Consider the following 7384-nt stretch of genomic DNA (forward strand, 5'->3'; position numbering starts at 1 on the left):
CTCGCTCTCGCTCTCTCTCTCTCTCTCTCTCTCTCTCTCTCTCCCTCCCTCCCTCCCTCCCTCCCTCTCCCCCCCCCTCTCCCTCCCTCCCTCCCTCCCTCCCTCTCCCCTCCCCTCTCCTTCCTTCCTTCCTTCCTTTTTTTTCCTGAGACAGGGTCTTTCTATATAGCTCTAGCTGTCCCAGAACTCACTATGTAGACCAGGCTGGCCTCAAGATCTACCTACCTCTGCCTCCTCAGTGCTGGGATTAAAGGAGAACACCATTACGCCTGGCTGGTCTTTTGATTTCTATTGGAAGCAACTTAGTATCTTTGAAACCAAAGAAAGAAGAGGGCTCATAAGATGACTCAGCAGATAAAGGATTTTTGCCACCAAACCTGAAACCTGAATTCTACCTCTGGGACCCATAAAGTAAAAAGAAAATACTGACCCTTGAAAATCTTCGAGTGACTTCCATATCTGTCTGTGATATATGTGTGCACACATAAGCACACAAAATAAACAAATACATGCAATTTAAAATGTTTCTTTAAAAGGAAATGAGATAGTGTATGTGCCTATCCCTAACTGGTAACCTGTACTGAAATCACGGCCCCCAGTCCTCCAGCAACTCCAACCAAAGCCTAAGAGCTGGGGACTGAGTGGCACAGGGCAATGCAAGGTCACACCGGCTCGACAGCAGGGAGCAGCACACTCAACAAGGACAGCCAGGCTGTGTCCTTTCTGCTCCATCACAAACCCTGACACACTTCCTCTCAGGATTCCACACACACACACAGTCCCCCCCTGTACATCTGTAGCTAACTTCCTAGATCACACAAGGCAAGGGAGATGGTCAAGCTTGAGCTTCCAGAGCCACCCCCCATACACAGTACATCCCAAGTACCTAAGTAAGGATTGCAGGGAAAGGTGGGGCCTTCCTCTGGCAACTTCCAAGTCGTAGTGGCACTTGTAAGAAGAGGTAAACCAAAAAAGGAAATCTCTTTTTCAGTCTAAGTGGTATATAAGAAAATGGGTAACTCCCCAAGAACTTAAAAATAAAAAAAATCAATTCATCATTTTTTAAGAGTGAAAGAGGGGGCTGAAGAGATGACTCAGAGGTTAAGAGCAGTAACTGCTCTTCCAGAGGTCCTGAGTTCAATTCCCAGCACTGCTTGTGGACGTTGTACATCGTGGTGCGCACTAGGCTCCGCACCACGATGTACAACGTCCACAAGCAGTATAAAAAAAAAAAAAAAATTAAAAAAAAAAAAAAAAAGAGTAAAAGAGTAGAAACCAATATAAATGATCTGATTTGAAGCACATACAAAGCATAAACTAAACAGACAGCTGAATACATAAAACATCTAAAACACCATCCAAAGAGGCTGAGGTGTAACTTTATAACTGCCTAGCAATGTCGATGTACTTAATGCCATGGAATTGTACACCTGCTTCCTAATAATCACTGGGCCCTATACCATAGTGACCCAGCAATCCTCATCATGTACAGGTATTAAGAAAAGACATGGGCTGGTGAGATGGCTCAGTGGTTAAGAGCACCGACTGCTCTTCTGAAGGTCCTGAGTTCAAATCCCAGCAACCACATGGTGGCTCACAACCATCCCTAACAAGATCTGAAACCCTCTTCTGGAGTTTCTGAAGACAGCTACAGTGTACTCACATAAAATAAAATAAATAAATTTAAAAGAAAAGAAAAGACACAGACTAGCACATGGCACTAATTAATTTAGCCCACAGTGCTTAAAGGAGAGGAGTCAGGAAAAAGAAAAGGTATAGAGGGGTATCCATAACTAAGAGAAAACTTGGTTTCCTTATTCTAATATCTGACACAGAGTTAGATCCTTTGAGATAAAAGATATGGCCCAATACACAGCTGGAAGCTAAACAGAATGCTCAGCCCTTCCAAGAAACACATATACTGACTGCCAGGACGGGCCAGCTCCTAGGACCATCAGAAGCTGCTGTGTGAACTGCTGGCACAATTCCCATTAGATTAGAACCTGCACATTTCCCCAGAAAAACAGCAGCCGAAATAATCAGCTTCCTGGCTTTCTGTGGTAGAGGATGCCAAGAGCTGGTCTCCATTCCCTAGATGTCTTTGCTGACCAAGCAGTAAACAACTCAATTAGCCTGCTCAAGTACAGCACAGCCAGGGGTTCCCTAGCTTGGATGGTAGCCACTCATCCTGTGCTCTGAATCCCCTAACACATGTAGTCCCACAACTGGCATAAGAGTTTCCTGAAACTAAGATAAGAGCTTGTGTTTGGGACCTATTTGTTCCTTGGATGATCCTTGATGCTTTAAGCTAGTGCAAATTTTTTTAAGTCAAGGATCCCCCAAGAAAAGTTATGTTTGGCCACAAGCCAAAGTTCTGGTTCTGGTTCTACAATGTTCCATGGTGATGAGTGACCACTAAAACATCTATGCTCAGAACACAAGCTGCATTAAGGGGCAAAGGGTATAGCTCAATAGTACAGCACTTGTCTAACATGTACAAAGCCTAGGGTTTGGTCTCTAGCACTATATAAAAAACCCAAACAGGAATAAGTTATTTGTTCCTTCCTACAGAAGAAGTCTCTTCTATCTTCAGTGGTACCCATCATCGTGTTCCTATTGGTTCTGTGTTCCTCAGGAGGAGTGGCATTTCCTAGATAATGGCCTGAGAGCCTCTGCATAAACTACCACCTCAGCTTCAAAATCTGATGGGGTGAGTCAAGTGTAGAGCAGCCAGAGAAAGCTGACACTGGGCATGCCACCTCTGGGTGTCAATGACACAGAGAGTCCAACCAGCAGACCCAGCTGAGTCAGGGTCTAGGGGAACCAGGCCCCAGCTCTTCAAACACTAGACAACACTAAGTCTTTTCCAAAGTGAGGGCATTCTGAAGCTACAATAAGCCACAGGTTCCCGGGCTACATGTGGTAGAGCATCTGGACCAGGACTAGCTACCTGGACTCAAGCCCTAAGCACTGAATAAAAGAAGAGGAAGAAGCTGTTTGTTTCGCAGATGGGTGTAACGGCAAGTAACTGTAATTCCCCAGCAGCACTTGGTAGGAAGAGGCAGATAGAACGGCACAAGTTGAGGGTCAGCCTGGACTAGAAAGCAAATCACCTAGGACTACATAGAGAGATCTTGTCTCCATTTTTTGTTCAAAATAGATGTGGGCTCCCATCTTCTAGTGAGTTTCAGGCACCTAAAGACTATCATCCAATCAGCCTAAGATGAGCAAAGTAAGGAAGAGCCATGAGGACCCTGCAAATATACTAAAAATGTTGGGCTACAGTTTTTTATTTTGTTTTTACAATACTGGGACTCTAGCCCAGGAAAGGGCTGTACTGCTGGTCTACAGAGCAAGTTCCAGGACAGCCAAGGCTACACAGAGAAGCCATACCTCAAAAAACAAACAAACAAACAACAACAAAAGATAATGATGATAATGATAATAATAACAATAAGCCAGATAATGGCATATATTTTAATCTCAGCACTGAGTAGGCACAGGTAGGTGGACCAGCCTAGTACCTGTTCATCAACTGAAACACTTAATCTTAAAATGTCAATGTCAGGACTGGAGAGGTGGCTCAGTGGTTAAGAGCACCTGTTGCTCTTGCAGAGGACCTGGGTTCAATTTCCAACACCCACATGGCAGCTCACACACATCTATAATGCCATTTCTAGGTGATCTGGTGCCTCTTCTGACCTCCTCAGGCACACAGAACACACTTATATACACTTGGGCACATACACACAAGATTAAATAAATACTTTTAAAAAAAGAGAGACAATGTCAAGACTTTGCAAAGCTCATTAACCTTTTTTTTTTTTTTTTTCAGAAATAAAAAAAATCTATGTGGAATCTCGAGTGGCAGGAGGTGGCCAAAATAACCTTCAAAAAGGAAAAACAATTGGAGAACTCATATTTCCTGATTTCAAACTTACTACAGTAAAGCTAGATCAATCAAAGTAGTCTAGGACTAAAATACAATAATAAAAATACAAAACAGGGAGGGAGAGGGGATAGGGAATTTTCGGAGGGGAAACCAGAAAAGGGGATAACATTTGAAATGTAAATAAAGAAAATATCTAATAAAAAATAAATATAAATAAAAAATAGAAAACAACCCAACATAGGACTAGCAAACAACAGACACAAAGACCAACGAAATAAGATGGAAACAGGAAGCTTAGAAACAAACCCTTATCTATGAGATTAGTTGACGACGACAAGGGTGCCACAACCACTCAGTACAAGGAATACCTTCTTCTAGAGACCCTGAGGTCTCAGTCATGCCTTCCACAGAGACTGCTGGGCGCACAGAACAGGCAGGCAAGCTTCTACACTCAGTCCCAGCAGCAGCAAGTCAAGAGACTTGAACCAGAGAGCAGAGTGCACTGACTTGAAGGGAGGACTCCCTGAAGATGTGAAAGCTAAGCTAAGGCCTGGTAAAGGAATGAGAGAAGCTAAAGGGAGTATGTGCTGTGCAGAAGCAACACAATGTGCAAAGGCAAAAAGGCAAGAAAGCAGACCCAGGGTAGAGGAGCTGAAAGACTTTCAGTGTGGCTGAGTTGTAGGCTGGGCAGACAGACAAAGAACCATAGCAGGACAGGAAAGGGGGGGGGGACACACACCGCCTACATGCTAACTTAAGGGGGACACACACCGCCTACATGCTAACTTAAGGGGGACACACACCGCCTACATGCTAACTTAAGGGGGACACACACAGCCTACATGCTAACTTAAGGGGGACACACACAGCCTACATGCTAACTTAAGGAGTTTGAACTTCACGAGAGATCAACAGGAAGCCATGGAAGAGGTGTAGGAGGCTACCACTGATCAAATAGCAGACACAGACTGAAGGAGAAAGCTCAGACACTATCAAAGTCATCCTAATAAGCAATAGGGATAAAAAAAGACATGGAAAAAGCCAACCACTCTTTAGAATATAGTGAATGTATGAGGTAGGGAGAAGCTTGAAAAATCCAAGACACAGACCAGCACAACTAATTACCATAGCAAGGCCAACTGAGAGCTACTTGGAAATTCTGAAGCCAAAGCACTCAGCCAAGGGCTTTAGCTGCCAACCTCCAACTGTTCTCACCCTGACAACAACCCCGGGCACAATCCCTGAACGAGAAACATACAGGACATTCTCAGATTCAGATCTCATCTCTGCTCTCAAGTTCACCATGGGTCCGTGGGCATGTCCCTTGGCCTCTTGGGGCCTGCATCATCAGCCTTTATCTCAAACGCAGAGAGGCCTTAGTGCAGCAGCTCACTGGAACTAATGAAGGAGCGCATGGGCTGCTGCTTGAGAAAGCAGATAGTAGATGACTGTGTAGATGGCGACCTGCTCTGTTCTAGTAGGTCACCGAGGTTCTTCCAGTAGGAGAATCTGATAAAGCAGGCAATTCTCAAAGGCCTGAACTTGGGACATCTAAAAACAAATGCCTGTTTATTTTAGGATTACCAAGGAGAAAGGACATGGACACTTGCTTCCTTGTTGGTAACAGGCCAGGCTATGCTAAGAACACTACCAGACACTGGCTGATTTAACACAACCTGGGAGGAAGGGAGACAACAAAAGCCCCCACTCCCTTAAGAGGTGACAGAACAGATCCATGGTTTGTCTGCCCAATACCTCATGTGCTCATATGGTTCTCTTTTCGGGCATCAACAGAGAGAGAATTAATTTACCTCACAAGCAACCGCAGGATGAACCTATCTGATTTGCTCTTTTCTTCTATATGACGGCAAAACAGAGAGGAGATAACATTTAACAAAGACAGCCAGGAGCACAGAAGGACAACAGACAAGTGCCTGGTGGTAGCAGGGTCATGAGCTACTTTCTTACTTCTCAGTTTCTGCCACTGACTGCCAAAATCACAATGCAAGCTGCATCTACAAGAGTCTCTCTGCCCCTACTGTGGCTTTGCTGTATAAGATCAAGCCAGGTAGAGACCCACCTGAGACCTGGAGAAGGGGCAGCCACACTGTAGGTGGGCAGGACAGGCCCTCAGCTAACCACACCCATATTATATCTACCCAGAAGTTCTTACCACTGACTCATAGACAAAAGGGGTCAACTTTAGATAGGATGGCAGCTACTGGGGCCCAGGCTGCCTACCATTCATCCCTGCCCTCTCTGCCACAGAAGTAGCAGCATGCTAAAACTGGTCATATGGAGATGCAAACATGTTTGTCAACTTGGACTCTCCCCCTCTGTTTTCCATATTTCCTATAACATGAATTCTTTGTTGATGATGGGTTTGATTTCTTTCTTTTTTGTTTTGTTTTCTGTTTGTTTTGTGTAAGTTGGTGTGTGGGTGTGTGAGTGACAAGGTCTTACATAGTGAGGCTGTTCTCAAACAGACTATGTAGCCACAGATGGCCTTGAACTTTTGATTCTCATGCTTCTGTGTCCCAAGTGCTAGGATTATAGGCATGGAGCACTAACATCCAGTGTGTGTGATGCTGAGGATCAAACCCAGGGCTTTGACATACTAGGCGTCCTACCAACTGAGTTACAACCATAAGCCCTGGAATGATTTTATGATTGTGGGGAAAAAAAAAATCACATTTAGGAGCCAGCTATAACCATCTCTCTAGATCATCCTAGTGCAGCAATTCAGTGACAAGGACAGACGAGGCTTGGCTTTCCTGCTAGCTCATCAGAACACCTACCTCCCTGAACCGTGGCAGGAGGCTGAGGCTGCACTAGAAGAAACAGGAGAAAGTGTCAAGATCCCCAACAGGCAATGGAGGCTCAAAGGGCATCTTGTGATCCCACCTCGAGGACAAGCCAGAGCTCCCAGCTAGAGGAGATACAGGTTCAGCGCACCTCCTAGTGCCTGGAGATTGGTTTTTCTGCCTGACCTAGCCATGCTTGGTCATATCAGACGATGGGACCTTAGAAATAAGACCACTAGACTCCCTCATATCCTCCAGTTCTTTATGAGGCTAGATGGAGGACACCACACCTTTCTGGTCTTTTCCTAATAGAGCTGGGAACCCTTTTGGAAACAAATCTAGTGTTCCCTTCTTATTTCTGGAAGGGAAACATCTAAAGACTTTATTTTGGTTTTTGAGACATTCCCTATATAACAGCTCTGGCTGTCCTGGATCTCTGTAGACCAGGCTGTCCAGGAACTCACAGAGATCCGCCTGCCTCTGCCTCCACAGCAGTGCTGGGATTAAAGGCGTGCACCACCAAAGCCTGGCAATATGTAGCCTAGGCTGGCCTTGAAATCCTGACTCTACCTCCTCAGCAAATACTACTGGCACGTGCTACCACAACTGGCTTTTTTTTTTTTTTTTTTTTTTTTTTTTTTTGGGGTTTTTTTTAAGGAAAAAAAAAAGATTAGCTTTATTTACCAAT

At 44.7% G+C, this 7384-nt stretch overlaps 1 protein-coding gene across 2 annotated transcripts in view; it reads right to left on the reverse strand.

The window, feature by feature from the left end:
• Positions 1-7384, reverse strand: part of Ranbp10 (RAN binding protein 10) — a 66417-nt gene that overhangs the window by 43141 nt on the left and 15892 nt on the right. The window contains exon 1 of one of the 2 annotated variants that reach the window (XM_021169302.2): positions 226-384. The exons of the other annotated variant lie outside the window; for it this stretch is intronic. The gene's annotated coding sequence lies outside the window, so the exon portion shown is untranslated. Of the gene's footprint in view, positions 1-225; positions 385-7384 lie in introns of those variants that run through there. 2 annotated transcript variants of the gene reach the window in all.

The sequence above is a fragment of the Mus caroli genome, chromosome 8, assembly GCF_900094665.2.
Source record: "Mus caroli chromosome 8, CAROLI_EIJ_v1.1, whole genome shotgun sequence".
Lineage (NCBI taxonomy): Eukaryota > Metazoa > Chordata > Mammalia > Rodentia > Muridae > Mus > Mus caroli.